The sequence below is a fragment of the Aulonocara stuartgranti genome (genome assembly GCF_965226115.1).
Source record: "Aulonocara stuartgranti genome assembly, chromosome: 3".
Lineage (NCBI taxonomy): Eukaryota > Metazoa > Chordata > Actinopteri > Cichliformes > Cichlidae > Aulonocara > Aulonocara stuartgranti.
The window spans coordinates 76,908,998-76,928,934 of NC_138941.1; the positions used below are offsets into that span (position 1 = coordinate 76,908,998).

Sequence of the window (19,937 nt, forward strand, 5' to 3'; positions counted from 1 at the left end):
GATTTACTTTTGCTTGCCTTATCTCTAGCGATGGGCAGTAACGGGTTACAGTAATCCTGTTACATTTTTCAAGTAACTTGAAAACACTGCTTGTCTCAGTGTCCCTGCCTAGTTTCAGCTGTTCTTGTTTTCCAGGTGTTTCCCTGATTAGTTTTCATTTTGTCTGTGTGTATGTGTAGCACCAGTCTTCAGTTGTCTTCTGTTTGAGTGTCTGTTTAGATACTCTCCTGTTTATTCATCATTTTTCTGTCTTGCTTCTGTTTTGGATTTTGTTAGTTTTTTATGAACTATGGGATCAAAAGGCTGTGTTTTAGTTTGTATGTCTGCATCTGGGCCCGCTGATTATCTTGTCGTGAAACAACAAGACAGTCAGGTGTAATGAGACAAAGGAAGTTAAACTTCCCCACACTTTCCTCACACTCATACCTGATTGACAACCAGCTAAATTAATAACCATCTTTATGTGAGTGCTAATTACTATTGTTGTGTAAGTGAACCCAGGTAACTGGGTATGTTGGACGTGTTTCATAGTACAGGGCACTGATGTCTTCACTCTGTTCACAGGAAATAGACTTGTTGTTTCCATGGAGATGACTCACCAGGTTGGACAGAATGAGGATATTGCCGTTGATATCACCACTGAGCATGACTTCTCATCTGAAGCAAAGTGACCTGAAACACGTCACTTTTCTTGAAACTTTATCAAAAGCAAGCAGAGAGAGAGAGAGAGAGAGCATCACACCAGAAGCTTCAGCTTCTCATTTCTCAGAAAGGAAATTTTTTTCTATTTTCCCCTCGTTCACTTCCTTTCTTTTGATTCGATTGAAAATGTGTTGTTTTCAGGCCTTTTTTTCCACATTTTTGTTTTTTCAACACAGTCAGCCTGAGGAGGCTTTAGTTCATGTGTTATTTGTGATGGTAAATCAGGTTCAGCTTAAATCAGAGAAATTCCTCAGTATTAGGAATCCGCCTAATTATGTAAAGTAATTTATGTATGTAATTAGATAGATCCAACAACTTTCTTTAACAGAATTGCAGACTGAAAAGGTGATACCTTCCCAAAAGAAAAAGTACTGTAGATACTACTATTACTAGGGTATATATTAGACTTAATATGTACTACTATACAGTTAACATCAGATGACAACATGGATTGTAAGATTCAGATAAATATTCATCAAAGGTAAAAATTTTGGTGGTGGTCAGAGGGCCCGGTGGTGCCAGTGTCCGGCAGCCTCGCCTCTGTCAGGGTGGCTGTGGCTACAATGTAGCTGCCATCACCAGTGTGTGAATGGGTGGATGACTGGATATGTAAAGCGCTTTGGGGTCCTTAGGGACTAGTAAAGCGCTATATAAATACAGGCCATTTACCATTTACCATTTTAAGTATTTCCTTGAGCCCCCCTCTCCCTGTTAATGCCCTACCTGGCCTCCTGGAAAAATTTTGCTAGACCCGCCCCTGCACAGTTACCAGCTGTCAGCTACTTAGAAAAGGATCCTGGTGTTATTTGTCTCTCAGAACCAGTTCATCACTTCCCTTCAACTCATTCATGTCACCTAAAAGGTAAACCTGTTTCTCCATCACCTGTTCAGCTCTGACAATTCAGTAAGGACATCTCTTGGTTTCATCTTCATTTCTTTCTTTCTTTCTTTCTTTCTTTCTTTCTTTCTTTCTTTCTTTGGCTCTCGGAGTAGGTGGACACACTTTTTCTCCTCTCCCTTATCATCCCTGCTTATGTCCTTGTCTAGTCTCGTGGGTTTTTTTTTGTATTTTCCCTGGAACACTCTCTCACAGTCTGTTCTCTAAAACCTAAAAGAGGAATTATGGATTGGATCAACTGGTCCCTAAATGCAATTGACACCCCTTTCTCAATGAGAAGTTTGGGCTCGGGTGAGCCTGAGTGCTGAAGATATCTACCTATTCGGAACCATGGTAACAGGGTTCTGGCTTATCGGAGCTGGCTTGGCCCTGACTTATCGAAGAATTAAGGAAACGGAACCGGCTGTTCAAACCCCTACAAGGCTGCCCGCTGGGATTGGAACGATGGGAGAGGCGTGAGTTTCTCAAAATGGGCTCATTGAGTCAGCACGGATAAGATCTTGGAGAGGCTACGGCTGCTGTGAATACTCAGAATAAGATCTCTGACTGCAGACGGGATACATCTCGGAAGGGCTAGCTCGGAATAACATCTCTGGGCGCAAAATAGGATGACATCTCGGGGAGGAAAAATCAGAAATTGGCTCCTTGAGCACAAGAAATGACAACATCACAGAACGCAAGTATGGTGAAGCTCGTGGCTCTCCAACGGGAGATTGAGAGACCAGTGTTGGACTGTAGAACTGCTTTGAAATTCATATGAGCTGTTCACACTAAAGTAAAAAGCACCATCACTTCATGCGGAGACCCCTTTGGCGCCAGCTGTAAGGCCGGAGCAAAACAACAACTCCCTGATAACAACTGTGTTGAGTCTGTTCCTTCCCATTCCTTGCAAGGCCACCTGGGTTGGCTGGAAGACTGTTTACTTAGCCTGGCAGGGCGAAGGACACTGTCTCAGCTGAACTCTGGACACACAAACACATACATATACTGATACTGATAAGCACTCACTGATGCATCACCCTCTCTACCCCGGATCCAACGCCACCTCCAACGCTTACCTCCCCCATGATGTGGACATTGGGTCAGTTGGAGGCGCAGTCGAAAGATTGCAGCGGTCCCAGATCAGATGTACACACTGGAACTCTTTCCCATGTTGCCTGTCTGTGTTTATTGTGCTATGGTGTGTTGATACCTTTGCATTCCTGTATTATCCTTCTGTGTTACACATTTCGACATTTTTTTTCCTCGCTACCTGGCCTGACCTGTCTCCCCAATGTGATGTTTGTGTATTGTATATACGGTCGGCAAGGTCTGTCATCTCGGTTATGGGGAAAAGGCCTGCAACTGACAAATAAAGGCTATCTCATCTCATCATCTCTCATGTTTCCCTCTCACCACATATTCAAACCAATATCATTACCAGCAGCTTTACAGCTGTGGCTCCAACAAACATCAGCTTATACTAGAAAGTAATATTAAATAAATTCTAACAACAGCTTATCAAGCTTAAATGTGCTGCTGCTGTTTATCCGCTGGTTTCCTCTTTCTGGCGCAGAGTGGGTGATAAACAAACAGAGGCAGACTTGTGACAGTAAAGCCAATCACCTGATCATTGATCAGTTTCATGATTGAAGTAGCAAAGGAGAGGATGAGAGAAGAAGAGCAGCTGACAGTGTAAAGACACAGAATAACTCCAGCTTTGTGTCTTTTTTTCATTCTAGATGAAGTACGGGACAAATCACGTTCCTTTTCACTTACAGAACTTTAAAGTTCGACCTCTTCGGCTGTAATCGGCCCACGTCAAAGTCACTCATGACTAACTGGCAAAAACAACAACAACAAAAAACATCGGCCCATAAAAACAAAAAATCACCATCGACCCACTGGGCGGCCAGTCCAGCTGTGCTACTGTCCGTGTTTTCAAAACAGTCCTGCAGCTAATGTGATTTACCTTCTGCCCGGGTTTTCACAGTCTTTGTGGCTGGGGGAGGGGGGATCTGTATGCAGGGATCAGCAGCATGGATATGTGGTCTGACAAACCAAGGTGTGGTTGCTCTGTAACCTTTTTGGATGTTGCTATAGGATAGAATTAGAATTCAACTTTATTGTCATTGCACATGCACAGGTACAGGGCAACGAAATGCAGTCCAGTGTGTTTTCCCCATTGTTGCACATTTCATATGCTGTTCAAATTTGGGGAATACTAATCCCCAGATTTTATTCAGCATGTTTGAAGTCACCAGTGATGAAGTGCATTGTGTCAGGATGGGAGTTAGCAGACTGCTTATTGCCTTGCACAGCTCATCCATGGCCAACTTAGCATTAACATAGGGCGGTAAGTACTAAGCCGCTACAATGACGATGGTAAACTCACGAGGTAGGCAGACACGTCTGCATTTCACAGTCAAAGATATTACATGTTGATTGATGCAGCACCACCCCTCTGCTATGGTGCTGATTTTTACCTGTGAATCAGGAGAGAGGAGCCTCAGCTGTGCACACAAGAGAAGAAGCAGGGAAGTTCAGGTTTATTTTCCCCTCATTGAGTGAAATGAACATGAATTTAACAGCAAATCATGTTTAGGTGCACAAGCAGCCATGAGTGAACTAGCCTGTTGTAGTGGACCAGCTGAACTAGTTAAACTGAGTTACATCACAGCACCTGTCTGGTTCTTTAACTTCTTCAACTTGATCTGTTTTAACTGTTATCACCATATGTGTAAAACTCATTTTTTGTCTTTAAAACAATCAAAAATATTATTTTTAATATAGATCCATCACACTGAACAGAAGTCAGACACTTCTACATTTCTAAAAATGGACACATGAAACTAAAATAATCTATAGATGTAGAAACAGCACCACAGGCCAGCGGAAGATGAACTGTGTCTTTAACCTAAATGACATTCACACAAATAAGAAGTATACTTCTTAAAGTTCATGTTACAACACAGTTATGATGCTTTTTATTCTCTTCTAACATCATTTTGATCTTCTTAGATTCTCACATTTGATTTTCTTTTTCCAGCAGCTGTCAGAGTCTCTTATACAAGATACACTCTTCATGTCTTCATTGCATGCTGCTCAGTGCAATGAAGTTTGCACTGTTCACTGTTATGCAGGTTAAAAAAAAACTTCTGTCTGAAACTTATTTAAAACCACCGGTAAAAATAAGAACATGAGCATCACTGCCACATCTTCTTTAAAAAGCAATGACAGAGAAACTTTACTGAGATGCGAAATTATAGTTACATATGACTGATGACTGCAATCAAGTAAAAACACATTTTCATTTTCCAAATAAGCAGAATTAAATAATCCAAACAACCATACACGTAATCCCATAAAGAACTTGTTGATTTTCTTTAATCAATTCAAGTATTGCCAGCAAAGTAGTTGCATGTTTAATCATGTGCCCCCCCCCCCCCCCCCCTTCACTAAATACTTGGTATTACCCAACCTGCTTTCTCTACAAAACCTTCACTACTTGCTGTATGTTTGTTTGCACAGTTGCTCATGCTAACTAAATGTTGTCTAATTGAATTGTTGAGACATCAATCATGAAAAGAGGTGCATAGACAACACTTTTTAATTGTTGGTCGAGACCACCTACTTGCAAAAAGAAAAAAAGTCATGACCAGAAGGAGGTAAATACTAGTGCAACGACACACAAAATTCACGGTTCGGTTCGATACTTTTTTGTCACAGTCCAATATGTTTTCAATACAAAAAATGCCTTTTTTTAAATTTGTAATTTATTAAAACTATAAATATTTTTTTAACTCAAAAGTACAGTTTTTAAATTAAATGTTGCTGAAACAACAAAATATTAAATTAAAAAAAATTTAAAAAAAATTAAAAGGAGGCACAGATGACCAGGTAACAGACATAAAAAAACCAACCAAAATAATTGTGCATGCAAGCACACACTGTCATAACACTGAACTGATCTGTATTTGGTTCATGTGGTTTCCTCACAAAGGGTGATATGGTGAGGGCAACAGTAAGGCAAATGAGCAAGTGCAAGAATATACAGTATAGCAATAGATTTTTTTTTTAATTTACAAGTGTCAATAATGTTGTTATTATGTGCAATACAGTCATTTATATATTGTTATTTCAGAGAGTGACAAGTATTCTTGTCATGGTTACCACAGCAACTTGAGCCCCATGTCAGGAACCAGTCAAACACAAATGACAGTGAAAGAGAAGAATTAGATGTTTCAGACATCATCACCTGCACAAAGCCTGCACAACCTGATCCTAAGTTTATTGTAGTGCAGAAGTGAGCTAAATGTGTGCTACTTTTTCAACAAAAATGTTCCACAACTTTTCCCTGGTTGCATTACAATGCCATTTTACAAGTGGTGCTGTGTGTTCACTGTGCCAAAGTTTATTCACATCTGTCAAAGTTTGAGAAAATTCAGCTACATATCCATGCCATGAACATTTATGCTCAAAAAGGGAACACTGTAGCTTCACAGCTTTCTTCAGCTGTTGCCAGACAAGAGGAGGAAGCAAGGCATGAATTATTGAAGATTGTAGGCTCCATCAAATTCTTAGCTTGGCAAGGTTTAGCTTTACGAGGTCATGTGGAAAGGAAGGGGTATCTATCCCAATATCTTAAAGAAAAGGCAGAAGTTAACATTGTTTTTCAAAAGTGGTTAGAGACACACAAGCAGGATTACACTAGCTCACTCATTCCGAATGAAATATTAGGCATAATGAGCAATAACATTCTAATAGGAATAGCTAACAGTATTCGATGCCTCCCAGTTTGCCTTAATTTTTGATGGGATACCAGACATATCAGAACAAGAACAAGAATCTGTATGTCTTCGTTATGTGATTTAATTTCCCATAAGGAATTCATTGGGATGTATTCAGTGACCAAAACAACATGAGATTCTCTTTCAAAAGTAGCATTAGATCAGAGCTCTAGACTAACTTTTTGCCATGGTTGCATTGGTGCGCACCAGCACAATAGTTAGGCGCACCCAAATTTTTCAATCACATCGCTTAACACTGGGGGGACAGCAGTATTGGGGGGGTGGGGGGATTGCTGTCCATACAGACAATATTAATTTGTAAATGATTAACTAACAATCTTGTGCTAAAAGTGCTTTGGCACTCTTTGCCAATATTGTAGACAATATTAAACAAACGACATGTTTGCTGCTGCCTGTTGCTGAAAGGCAGTGGGCAGAGGGGACACTTGGGCAGTGCATTTATTGCAGCATATAATGTGTTTCCTGGATACACTGCTGCTTTTTCAGCGTTCAAAGATTGATGGCACCGTGTCAGAGCTGGCTATGAATTTCAGACGGATCAGGCCTTAACAAAAAAGTTATCAATCCTTCTTTTCATCTTTTCTTATTACCCACAGCTACATCCACTTCTGTTGGGCCTAGGCTGCTCACTAGGTCTGGGTATCATCACTGATTTCCACAATCCATTCCATTCAGGTTCTCAAAGTCCTGTTTCGATTGGGTTCAATTTTGCTTCAGACAGTCATAAATATTATAATTCTGATTATTTATCAGTACGCACACTAGACTTTATCAGATATGTGAACATCACAGCAGATGCCTTTGTGTCAAAGTAACTGAGAACAAAGGACAGAAAAAACATGAAGGAGATTTTCCTGGTCTGGCTTTTTATAGCAGATAATCTTAAAAATATTCTGCAATTTTGCATAATTTTAGGTTGGAGGTTGGAGAAAACCCGCAGCTCAAAATCTAGTGCAAAAAAGACGTAAAGACAGCTCAGACCCGACGCATCAGAATCAGTGAGCTGTCGGCTTTCAGCCCCGATGGCGTGTCCTTGTATGGGCCATCGGGTGAGAAAGCCAAGGAAGACAAAGCAAATTCTGATACATGGAGTCCGCTCTGTGTTTACGTCTTGTATGGAATCCATTTACCTGCTCTCATTTACTGTTTGCTGGTTGTTGAAATAGTTTTGTGAGCTTAAACCTGAGATTCTGGTGTTTCTGGCAAAATACATTTATATTTAAAAGTCAATTCAGGAATTAATGAATCAATAACATTTTATTCAAGCTACTCACCTCTCTCTATCCACCTGCACTTTCAACTGGACCATGGCCAAACAGAGTCACACCCCTGACTATCTCTGATTGGTTTAGACCATGATAGGGGCATAATTTTTGTCTGTTGTTCACCACACAGAGATTTTCAGGGTTGCAGAGTCTTTTTTTTTTGTACACGAACAGTTGGTCGCACCGTGCTACCTACGATTTTTTTTAGTCGCACCATTGAAAAGTTGCACTCTAGAACCCTGCATTAGATGAACTTTGCACACTCAATTTGCCATTGTCAGCACTGCCTGGACAGCCATATGATGGTGCAGTGAATATGTCTGGCAGATATTTTGGTGCACAGGGTCTTATTAGGAGAAACAGCAACTAGCTTTATATGTGCATTGTGAAGCACACTGAATTTAGTGGCACAGAAGGCATGCAGAGCTTCTAAAGTTGTGTGTGATGGCCTTGACTGGGTTCATCTATTAGGGGTTATGTGTGGACAGTGTAGCAAATTCAAACATCAGATAGCTGTATCTGATCACTGAACCCCAACTGCCCTGAGACCACTGTGTGAAACAGGGTGGACTGTTAGACACGGTGCCATCCATTTCATTCACAGTATGACTCTATCCTCACTGCCTTAGAGGAAATGGCAGGAACTGACTCTCCCACTGCAGCCACTGCAAATGGTCAGTTTCAGCAGTTTATGCGAGGCATTTCACCATGTGATATTTTTGCCAACAGAAAATACAGCAGTGGAGAGTCAACAAGCAAAAATGTCTGTGGTCTGTGGTTCTCTGGTGTTTAAAACACGTTTTTGTACTCAGCACAATGTTACGGTCTTGCAAACAACCCACAACAGTGTGAAGAGGTGTAATGAAACTTAGCTGAGGTACACACTCATCAGTCACGACATGGCTGTCAGTATCAATGAGAACGAGTGGAAAGGGTGTCCAGTTTCAAGTTCCTAGGTATGCGCATAGACACAGACCTCCAGTAGAGCTCGAACTGTCAAAGTTCTTGCTCATTTTGACCCAGCATTTTTAGTTAATTTTGTTTTGATGTTATTCTATATGTTGTGTTATTCTATATATTCTATATGATTTATGTTCTGATTCTGTAGTTGTGCTGTTTTGATTATTATTAGTCTCTGTCTCAGTTTATTCCGGTTTAGAGTTAAGTTCTTAGGTTATGTTCTTGTGCCCTCATGTTTAGCGTAGGTTTAGTTCATTGTCAAGTCTGTGTCTTTGTAATTATCTAATTTCCTATTTTATTTTGATAGTCCCAGTCCTATGTGCAGTGAGTCTGCTTCCCCTTGTTTTGTTAGGTATAATTTCTCCCAGCTGTTTTTCCCTCCTGTCTCCTAGTTCCTGATTACTCCACTGTGTATTTAAGCCCCGTGTTTCTCTCTGGCAGTGTTGTGTTGTACCCTCTATATGTTGTGTGGTTTCCCTCTGTACTTCTTGTAGGCTTCCAGTTCTATTTCACAGTTTACTTCTGTAGAATTCCAGTGTCCTAGTGTTTAGATTTCAGTTCCTATTTCTAGTTTCTTTGCTTTTCTGTTCTAAGAGTTTTTTTGTCCAGCAATAAAAGCTGTGCTCTAAGTTTAGCCTGCCATCTCCGAAAGTCCTGCATATTGGGTCCTTCATCTTGCTTGCAGCGCAGCAGAAACATGACACATGGCCTTGATGGTTTTGAAGGTGGCTCAACAGTGTCTCCATTTTCAGAGAATCCCCAGGCTGCTGAGGTCCTGGACAAACTGACTCAATGACAGCTTTTACAACAGGACAATAGCCCTAATCACTGCAAACTGCTTATTTGATTGGCTACCTCCTTGGACTTTTTAAAGGGGGACAATAACAATAACAACAACAATAATAATAACAATGTTCAATAAACATACAAACATAAACATTTATTTGCTCATACCTTTCTTGCACTTTAAAATACACTTAAAGTTAAGTTACTGTATTCCCCAAACGGGACACTTTCCAATTTTGTTATACTATTGTACTGATTGGCAATAAAGAGTAATCTTATCTTATATTAAAAATAATAGTATTCTGAACATTTATCATTATTAAAATAAAATGATTAACTGATAAACTGTCAGCGGCAGCCTCTGGTCTTGTAACAAATGTGCAGAGCTTTCATTTTGTCTCCGGCTTTACAAATCTGACAGTAACCTACTTCTTTTATTCCACTCACATGTCTGTAAGGCAGTTTGCTGGTGCAGATGATTCATTAGGGCCTGAGCACTGAGTGCGAAGGCCCTATTGTATCTGCTCTGTTTATTATTATTATTATTATTGTTCATATTGAGAACAGGAAACGTCATGTTTTAGACTTTGGGGTACAGTGTAGTGATGGGTGACATCTTCAGCCTCAAATTTCTCCAGGAAAGCCTTGAGGAGTTGGTCTTGGGTTACAGTGAAAAGTGTGATTTTTCGTGAAAGGGTGTGACCCCAGCAGCATGGCGAACATTGATGTCTCACCATGAAGAAACAAATTACCATAACTCAAAGAAATCCGGTTTGATCAGTACCAGACTTTACAGGCGTGATGTCAGACCTGCCCTGAACATATTGATATGCCCATTGTCAGTAGTACACTCTGATATACAGATTTTCATAGGTTCATCAGATCAACCTCAAAAGCAGTGAATATTAACATCAGTGTTTCTGTGAGAAAATTGTGAGTTTAAACTGAACGGCGCACCCTGGTGGCATGGCGGTTCACCATGAAAGACAAAGTGGTTTTTGAGGGGCTTGGAAAGTTTAAAAACTCTTGAAATTTGGCCCACACCTCTAATGTCATGAATGCTTTCTTGTTATGTGATCATTTTTATGGAACGTTGCAAAAAGGCTCCACAGCGCCCCCTACAAAATTTCAAAACATCAGCCCCTGCTCTGTTTTTCATATATGACTCCAAAACCTGGTAAGCTTAAGATAAAGTCTCTTTGAGCAATATCCCAAATCCAACAATCAGTCTGCCATTTTCAACTTAATGTGTTATTTTGGCGACATTTTCCTCTCATTTCAGGTCTCGCACTTTGACGAACTCCTCCTCGGGATTTCATCTGATTGACTTGATCTCCAGAGCATGGAATCTTAAGACCTTTGTGATGTTAAATTGGGAAGCTTGTAACGTTCAGGGAAATGAGGTAATCATGGCGGCACGTGGAGTTTCAACTACTCGCCAAAAAGCAGTAATCTGCTGTCACTCAAAAACACAATGTCCAATCTCTCCCAAACGTCACAGGCATGAGTCAAGAGTCAAGCTCGGAAATATTTGATAAGCGATTTGTCAGTAATAGTTAGAGCGCCATCTAGTGGGATGACTATAATCATCATTGAATGAGATGAAATTTTAGCTCGTGGTTCTACGCATGAATTCCATCAATGTGACTTTAGTTCGGGTATAGGTGTTGGGCGTGGCGAGGGGTGTGAGGGCCCTCATAACGCTGCTTGCAGCTTTAATTAGGGCCCGAGCACTGAGAGTGCAAAGTTCCTATTGTATCTGCTCTGTTTCTTATTATTATTATTCAGAGGAAAAATGCCTTTTTGAGGGCTGTAACGTGCTTAAAAACTCATGACATTTTGCATACATGCCTGTTCTGGTGAAAAATCGTATATTTTAATGGTTTTACGTATGAGCATTGGAAAATGGCTCTGGAACGCCACCTATGCCTTGTTAAATAAAGCCCTATGAACACATAGTTTCAGCTACATGTATGAAGTCTAGCACAGCGGTCCCCAACCCCCTGGGCCTCGGACCGGTACCGGTCCGTGAGTCGTTTGGTACCGGGCCACGAGAGTTGAGGCTCAGGTGTGAAATGTATGGTTTTCAGGGTTTTTATCGGTTTTCAGCGTTATTTTGTTATTGCTTTTATCATTAACTCTGTTTTCCTGGGTCTTTTCACGTGTGTTATGAATAAATCTTCTTTTTTTCGGTACCGGTACTAGTTTTATTTTGTTGTATTTATCCGCGACACCTTAAAGGCCGGTCCGTGAAAATATTGTCGGGCATGAACTGGTCCGTCACGCAAAAAAGGTTGGGGACCAATGGTCTAGCACACATATGTATCATGTCAAGATGAACAAAAAAGTCAGTGGGACCAAACCCAACAGGAAGTCAATGTGACATTTTGTCTCTAATTTTGCCATTTCCACTCCTTGTACTACTCCTACTTGGGGTTTGGTGTTTTTATCTTCACATTTTGTTAGTGTCAACTACACAGCTGGACCGTATTAAATTGTGGAGCTTTTGAGTTTTTGGGATGTGATGTGGCCGTAGTGTGGTCTAACCCACCATGACAGATGAAGTGGCTTTTGAGGGGCCACAAAATGGCGCCACAGTGCCCCCTACAATATTTTAAAACATCAGCCCCTGCTCTGTGTTTCATCTATGAGCCGGAAACCTGCTAAGCTTATGGAAAATACAAAGATGTACAAAAAGGTGTATTGGAGCAATATCCCAAATCCAACAGGAAGTCAGCCATTTTAAAATTAAAGTGTAATTTTGGCGACATTTTCCCCTCATTTCAAGCCTCATACTTTGACATACTCCTCCTCAGGATTTCATCAGATCGACATGATCTCTGGTGCATGGAATCTAAAGACCTTTGTGATGTTAAATTGTGAAGAGTTTTGTTTTTGGTGAAACAGGGTTGTCATTTCGTCACGTGGAGTTTCTTTTTTTTTTTTTCTTCTTTTTTCTTTTTTTTTTTGTGTCCCGTTTGGATCTATAGCCATCAGAATTGTTGTCTTAAGGCGAAGAAAGATGCCAAGCGGATTTATTTTACCAAGTGGATCATCATGGCCTTGCCATATTGGTCCATTTGATTGACCTTTATTATAATTATGAATTTATTTCATTTTCAGTTGTTACAAACGGGACAGACATGACTGTGGGATAGGACAGGGGGAAAGAATGAAAGAAAGAGAGGGAGAGAAAGGAAACCAAAGGGGAGAAGAGACGGTGAGAAGGGGGGGAAGAGAGAAGAAAAAAAAACAAACAAAAAAAAAAAACACCTGGATCACCTGTATGGAGAAAAAAAAAAATAGAAGAGAAAGCAAACAACAAAGAGCAACATAATAAGAAAAAAAAGCACCATCACAATAAACTAGCTAGCAGTAGATATCAATAGTTACTAAATAATAAACTATATTGTGCAGCACGCAAGATAGACAGCGCACAATGTGCTTTGAGGCAGCAGCCAAGAAAGCTGTAGTCCGCGTCTGTGAATACCCATGCGTACACCTGTGTGCATACCTGTGTGGATCAGCATGCTTGCATTCCAAAGGTTTCTCCATGTAATGATCTGCTAGGGAGTGTGGGGGGGCCACAGCCCCGTCCTCTATGGTATGAAGCAGGTATGGAGGAGATCAAAACTCCAGACATCCAGAGCCCCCAGAACACAAGAGACCAAGGAAGACCCACAGAGGGGCAGCCACGCCACTGTTCTAGTAAGAGCTGAGGAGAGTCCCAGATGAGGGCTCGCCCAGCAGCCGCGGAGCAGAAGCCAGGGGGAGTTGCAGTGACGCGTCACGTGGAGTTTTCAATCACTCGCCAAGAAGCAGTAAACTGCTGTAACTCAAAGACACATTGACCAATCTCTCCCAAACTTCACAGGTATGATGAGAATCGAGCTCTGAAAAGTTTGGTATGCAATTTGTCAGCAATAGTTAGAGCACCACCTGGTGGGAAGAGGAGTTACTATGTATATTATAGTCATCATTGAACTAGATGAAGTTTTAGCTGCTGATTGTACACATGAAATCGATGAGTGTGATATCAAATAGGATCTGCTGGGCATAGGTGTTGGGCGTGGCTTGACGCTCAGTGGTGTGAGGGCCCTCTTAATGCTGCCTGCAGCTTTAATTGGTAATTGTGTTTTATGACTTGGAACTTTTTGCAACCCACCAGCTAGTCAGCACCAGACGAAGAAGCCATGCCGTTCCCATGTTTCCATAAGGTATAATTATTCTGCATTTAATAATTCAGAGTGGACTGTAGCCCAGTTTCAACTGCTTCCAATTACCAGTATTGTATCTTTCATAGATTCTTAACCTTGCACATCTAAATGTAAGTCCAAAGTCTTCTTCTGTGCAGAAGCAATATCACACCTCCAACAGCAAAAACTGCTTACCATGTAACTCCACCCACTCAGTTTTGTACTCCTGCCTCCTAACACCATTTAATGTGCAGCTGGAAATCATGCTCTGCTGCTCCTCCATTGTCATTTATCTAGTCATGGGATGCCAGTTTTGATGTTTTCTATCCTTCCATCCACAAAGTACACAAGCAAGTTTGGCACCAGGAAGCCAGCTTTTGCTCTGTCATTTGCAAAATCCAAGTTGCCAGTTTCTCTGCATCTTGTCACGGCCCAGCGGCACGAGGTAAATGGGATGGAAACAAGTGCAAGATCCAAACCAGAAGCGAGACAGTGATTGAACAAAAACATTTATTTTCCTCACAATTAAACACACAAGCCAAATTAAAACAAAGCCACTACACTAGTGGGCGCATTGTCAAAACTAAGGCAACTAAAGGAAATCTAGACAGCTCTAGAATACAGCGGGTCAGCTGTGGCAGTGGGGAGGTGGAGGCTGGGCTGGGAAAAATGCTATGAAGAGACCGGGTCACTGTAATGAGAGGAGAGCACAGTCAGAGGAGCCCAGCAGTCAATAAGCAATCCTCCACAGTTAAACTGAGTTGCCTTTCTTGGTTTCAGGTGAAGGAGGCAGGTGAGAGGCGGGCTAGTTGGTAATGCAGTACCAGCAGCTGGTGGCCCGGGTCCAGAAAAGCAGGGATGACTGAAGTGAGAACCCCACTCCAGGAGCAAACTCTGAAGATAGGAAAAAGCAGGTACGTTTTCACACAGGATCTGGACAGAGCAATAACACACCACTGACTAACATGGGAAAGCAGATACTCAGGCGATGACTGATTGAGTGCGCAGGTCTTATATGCTGCAGGAATAATTGCCCACACTGTAAACCCGAATCAGTTGACTGAACTTAAAACATTTGTGGAAACTGATTACCTCAAAAGTTTTAAGTACACAAACTCATCTTTTCTAAGTATGGGGTACTCAAAATTTGTATTTATTGTTAACTTAAAAATTTTAAATTATATTTTTATTTTATTAATTGAGCTTTACTTAAAAACTATATACTTTAATTTTAATATTTTTGTGTTTTTTGTAGTTTACTATTTTGATCCAACACAATGCAATTATATTACAAACTAAACGCAAATTATATGATTATTAATTAAAAGATATTTATTTTTAAATGTTTGAGTGTAGACTAGTAAAAAAAATTAGAGAAATTCATTTACTTTACATTTTGTTTATTTAACATTTTTTATGGAAATGTAAAAACATCACTTAGTGTTTTTATAAAACCACTAACATGGACATTGGCACCATAAAGTGAGCATTATAAATTCAATGTAGAACATGTATCTTTTTATAAAATCACAAAGGACAACATCAGTCCTAATTGCATCTTTCTCAAAATACATAAATTCAAAATAAAAAGTCAAATACTAATCACTTTTGTTTGAAAAAGAAATGAAAAACAATTTTATAAAATGGGTACAAATAAAGATGATCATCTTCCAAATAACCAGAGCAAAGTTAGGTAAACTGATGGAGTTAAATCCACCCAAAGTCTGTAGTAAACTTAAAGTGCTTTAAATAAAGTGCTTAAAACAAAGTGTTTAGTAACAGAGTGCATGTCCTAACAAACATTGCCTTATATTCCTTCCAGAACTACTCTTTCAGCAACAAATCATTTTTAAGAGCATGTAGGCAGGGTTTCAGAGGTTTGCCGTCAACAAGCCCCATGAAGATTTTTTGGACAAAGGTAAATGTGTGAACGAGCTTCCTGGGGTAGTCTAAATGCAGAGCATAGATCAAGCCAAACAATAAGGCAAATGCATCTGCAAATCTGGGAATATCACGCATCACCAAGTCGCCTTCCACCACAACGGCCATGCTTGAGGAAGTAAAATGAACTGGACTGGTCTGGGAAGCGCCGTCGGTAACCACTGTGAGAAGGGCAACTGGAGTGTCAATGAGGGTCGACTCATCCAATGTGTCCGCCTGGAATAGACACAGTATCAATAAGTAAGGTTGGTTTGAGAGAATGTGACAAGCAAGACCTGTAATCTAGCAAAAAATTCAGCAGTGTAGTGGGTTACTTTGTAACGGGTTAGGGTACTCTACTTTTTTGAAAAATGTACATTAATGCGTTAGCTTCTTGCATTACATAATTAGTATGTTTGTTATTTTTCTAAAAAAAAATGACTTATGACTTTATCTCAAAAAGAAACTAAATCTTGACTTCAGCCTTGTTTTTGGGGCCACCTGCAGCGTAGCCGAAGTGCTGTGATACACCTGTGCCCTGCTCCTGACCCTGTGTGTGTGTGTGAGGGTTTTCTAAAGAGAGGGTATTTTGCTTGTACAATTTGGTAGCTGCTAGGGTATTAAATTGTATTTAAAAAAATCCATGGTGTTTTATCTCACTGGCAGAATTTAAGTGATGCAAAAATACACTTACATTACATGTCTAAAAGAATTCTGGGTCCTCCTCCCGCAGGTATACAGGAAGGGCACGAAGCACTGCAGTGCATTTCACGTTGATATCAGGCGCCTCCTAAAACGGGAAAAGAAAAGTTCATTTAACGCAAAGTTTTCAGGTGTCATTCTTTGGGGAGAATACATGTTTATGAAACTGCATGACATGTGACTCTACATAATTTTGGAGACATTTCTTTTAAGACACAACCTTTCTGTCTCTTATGACAAAGAGTCTGTATCTTACTCATTTGACAAAAATCCTACACAGTATTTTAAAGTAACATACCAGATCAGAGCTGTAATCTGTATAAAACACAAATGTTCAAAGCAAGGAAAAATTGAGTTTTTATCAGTGAAACTTTTAATTTGTGTTAATTTTATCATTATCAATATTCACCTGAAGATCATAATGATTGAGGATGGTTCGCAGAGCCTCTGATATCTTGCCAGTCCGTGCAGCCTTCTGTCTGTATAGAGCCATAAGTCGTGGTGTGTGTCTGTCAAGTTCAGCGTAGAACTGGTTCCGCAGGTTAATGTTTGTGACTTGGTGGAACTCCGCACAAATCTAAAATAAAACAGGACAAAAACATCCAACATGAAGCCAAATTACTGACCTAATTTACATCTTATCATTAAAGAGGAATTGCCCAACTTCTGTCTAACCTTGTTTTATAGATGTCCTATGAAGTTTTCTTTTTTTCTTTTTTTCTTTTTTTTTAAATTGGACCCGAACCACAAGCACAAGTGTATCACAAAGCTGAAATATATTTTTGTTTGTTATCTATTATTTATTTATGTGTTATTTATTTATTATCTGAATCTGAAGAGATCTGCTGAACTTGCATTGTTTCATGTTAAACTGAAGAAGAAAAAAAAAAATCAAAGCACAGATACCTGAGAGTCAAATCGCAGAGCAGGCCATTTCTCTAAGAAGTTCTTTACCATTGGGTTGTCTTGAACAATTTCATGGCGACGAAGTGCGAAGGTAGTCTGCATCAGTTTTTCAATCATTACTTTGTTGGGCTCAGTCTTCTCAACCTCATTTTTTATCTGGACTCTCATATCCTCCAAACTGACCTGATCTTCTCCTCTTGGAAAGTTTGGGAGGTAGTTCACCTCAGCTCTTCTGGCTCTTTTTATGTTTGAGTGGGGATGCTCTCCTTCAGGGTTGTTAACACTCCTCCTGCCAGCGTTGAAAGACACCTCCACACATCCAGATCTGGCTAGCTTGGTGCGATAATTTCCCATCTTGAATTCCTACTTCCAGGCTCTTTAAGACATGGATGAGTGGTAACAAGAGCTTCTGCTGCCAAACCGACATCTCCATCACTCGGATAGGCTTTGAAGATGTGCATCGCTGAAGCCATGGTCTCCAAGATGTTGTGCTTTTGGGCTCGAGTGTTTTCCAGACATCTCAAAGGCTCTATTTCCCTCCTCAAGGAGATGTTCAACTTCGTAAGAAAAGGTAGGTACTGGGAAAGTGTCAGGCCAACACTTCAGACGCTGAGCTAAAGGCACATGAGGAAGGATGTCTGTATCAGAACTTGCACAAGAACTGACATCACTTTCAGATCTCACTACTTTTAGTGTGCCCTTCTCCGGCAACTCTTGAATATCCAGTAGGCAGGTAAGTTGCCCATCAAAGTCGGGGTCTTCGTATTGTAAGGTAAACTCAAAGTCCAGCCTTGGGTTGAGCTTCTCACGGAGTATGGTGATTAGTTCTTCCACCGACTCAGGCCGCTTAGTTAGAGAAACCTTCACAACAACATCTGTGGTGAGGTGAACTCTCAGCAGGAACTTTTGGGATACTGCCATCATCCTATGAATAAAACAAGGAATGGAGATGATTTTTTAAAAAATGAATCGTCTCATATATAAAAACACTGTACATCATACCATTAACCTTATTATGGTCAGTGATAATTATATACTCAGCCATCATTACAGCTTTCAAAAATTTCAAAAGTACACTGTACATTTCATGACAAAATAAACACTTAGCATGGTAAAAAAAAACTTACAATTACTGCTGTTTACTTTGAGTGCAGTCTTGAATTCTATGGCCGATCATCCAACAGTCCAAAACATAGGTAAGAATTTCAGATGTTACAAAGTCACAGGCCATCATTCCATTTAGTCATGGTAAACAGTAACCCTCTTTTAGTTTTAAGTTTAACCATATAATCAACATTGTCTCACCATGTATAAATTCTGTTAAGTTGGAAAAAAAAAAAGAAAAAAAAAAAAGCACAGAATACATATGAATTTACACTGCAGTTATTTTAAAAAACCAAGCCAAACTGCGGGATAAATCTTTGCAAAGACACATTGTTATGCAATAGTACATAATACATCAGTGAGATACTTGTAATATTACAAAGAACTTCTACTTACAAACTACTTCTTTTACAGGCTTCTGCTTAAGAGTTAAGTTGCCACTGCTAGCTAAGTCACTTTTGAATGATGCTAATGAGAAGAAGAAAAAAACCCGGCCAAATAATGAGGCTGCTGTTGTAAAAACACCAACTTTCTTGCGTTGGCAATGGGTCGTTAAAATATCACTAAGACACTTTCTTTATGTGCAATTCTTATTAAAACTGTGTTTTAATCGGTTAAAACTGTAAAACTGATGATATCATCGGTTTGAAAAAGAGCGCGAACAACAGCGAACAACAATTCACTACCTGGGTCTGTGCTGTTTAACACAACGGCGCATTCAAAAACAAGTTAATGGCTGCAACATATTAATATACTTGCTTTTTTACGGAAAAAATAAACATAACGAAGGTTCCGTTTTACTTACAAGTTTCTCCAAATATCCTCTCCGGTCGCTCGAGAAGGTCAGCCATATTGAACAGAATTTTCTGTCAACGTCGTTCAGGTTAGAGAGAAGACGTCATGACGTCCACATGCGGAGCTCGGAAAAAAAACATTTACTCAAAAATCATAATTAAGAAAGCAGTATTTACTCTTAACTTCTAAGCCATGTACAATTATAACTGTTTGAATCGTTAAGAGAACAGAAAAGTTTTAAGTTGTTTCAACTTTGTGACGCATTTCAATTGTTGTATCCACAAACTTTATAAGTCAGGTGGACTGTTGGGGTTTACAGTGCATAGGTGGTCAGCCAGGAAGGAGCAACCGATCTCCACCCAAAGGAGGGCCACTCTTGGAAACCTACAGGTACCCACCCACACCATGACACATCTATTATTGCAAATCAGTAACAAACCCATTTGGCACTGGGATACCACATTCACATCTCTGACTCTCTGACAAATGCATGAGTAGGCTTTTCTACCACCAAGTTGCCAGTTTCCCTTCCCTCTATCCCTCTTTCACAAAATGCAGCAGTAAGCTTATGGCACTAGGATGCCAGGTTTTCTTCCCTCATTTGCAAATGTAGCAGCAAGCTATACCACCAACAAGTTGGCAGTTTGTCTGCAGCAAAAAGCAGACACGAACCCCTCTAGCACAGCAAACTTTTGGCACCAAGATGCCAGGTTCTCTCTTCCCTAACTGCCCTTCAAAAAATACAGCAGCCCACTTTTCCACCACTCGATTGGCAGGTTCTGCCTTCTATCTTTTCACAAAATATAACAGTGGCCTGTATTGCCAGTCGGTCATTTGCAAATACAGCAGTGCACATTTGTTATGTTAGTGTTCGTTTTCTTTTTTTAAGGAAGTACATGAGAACTTTTCAAAG

General features: G+C 40.2%; 1 long non-coding RNA gene across 1 annotated transcript; it reads right to left on the reverse strand.

Annotated features, from left to right (window-relative positions):
* Positions 1-16,293: 16,293 nt before the first annotated feature.
* Positions 16,294-17,421, reverse strand: LOC309702080. Its single transcript, XR_014275366.1, has 3 exons — positions 17,126-17,421; positions 16,629-16,796; positions 16,294-16,307 (listed from the first exon to the last, which is right to left on the reverse strand). It is a non-coding gene; the product is annotated as an uncharacterized lncRNA (long non-coding RNA).
* Positions 17,422-19,937: the final 2,516 nt, after the last annotated feature.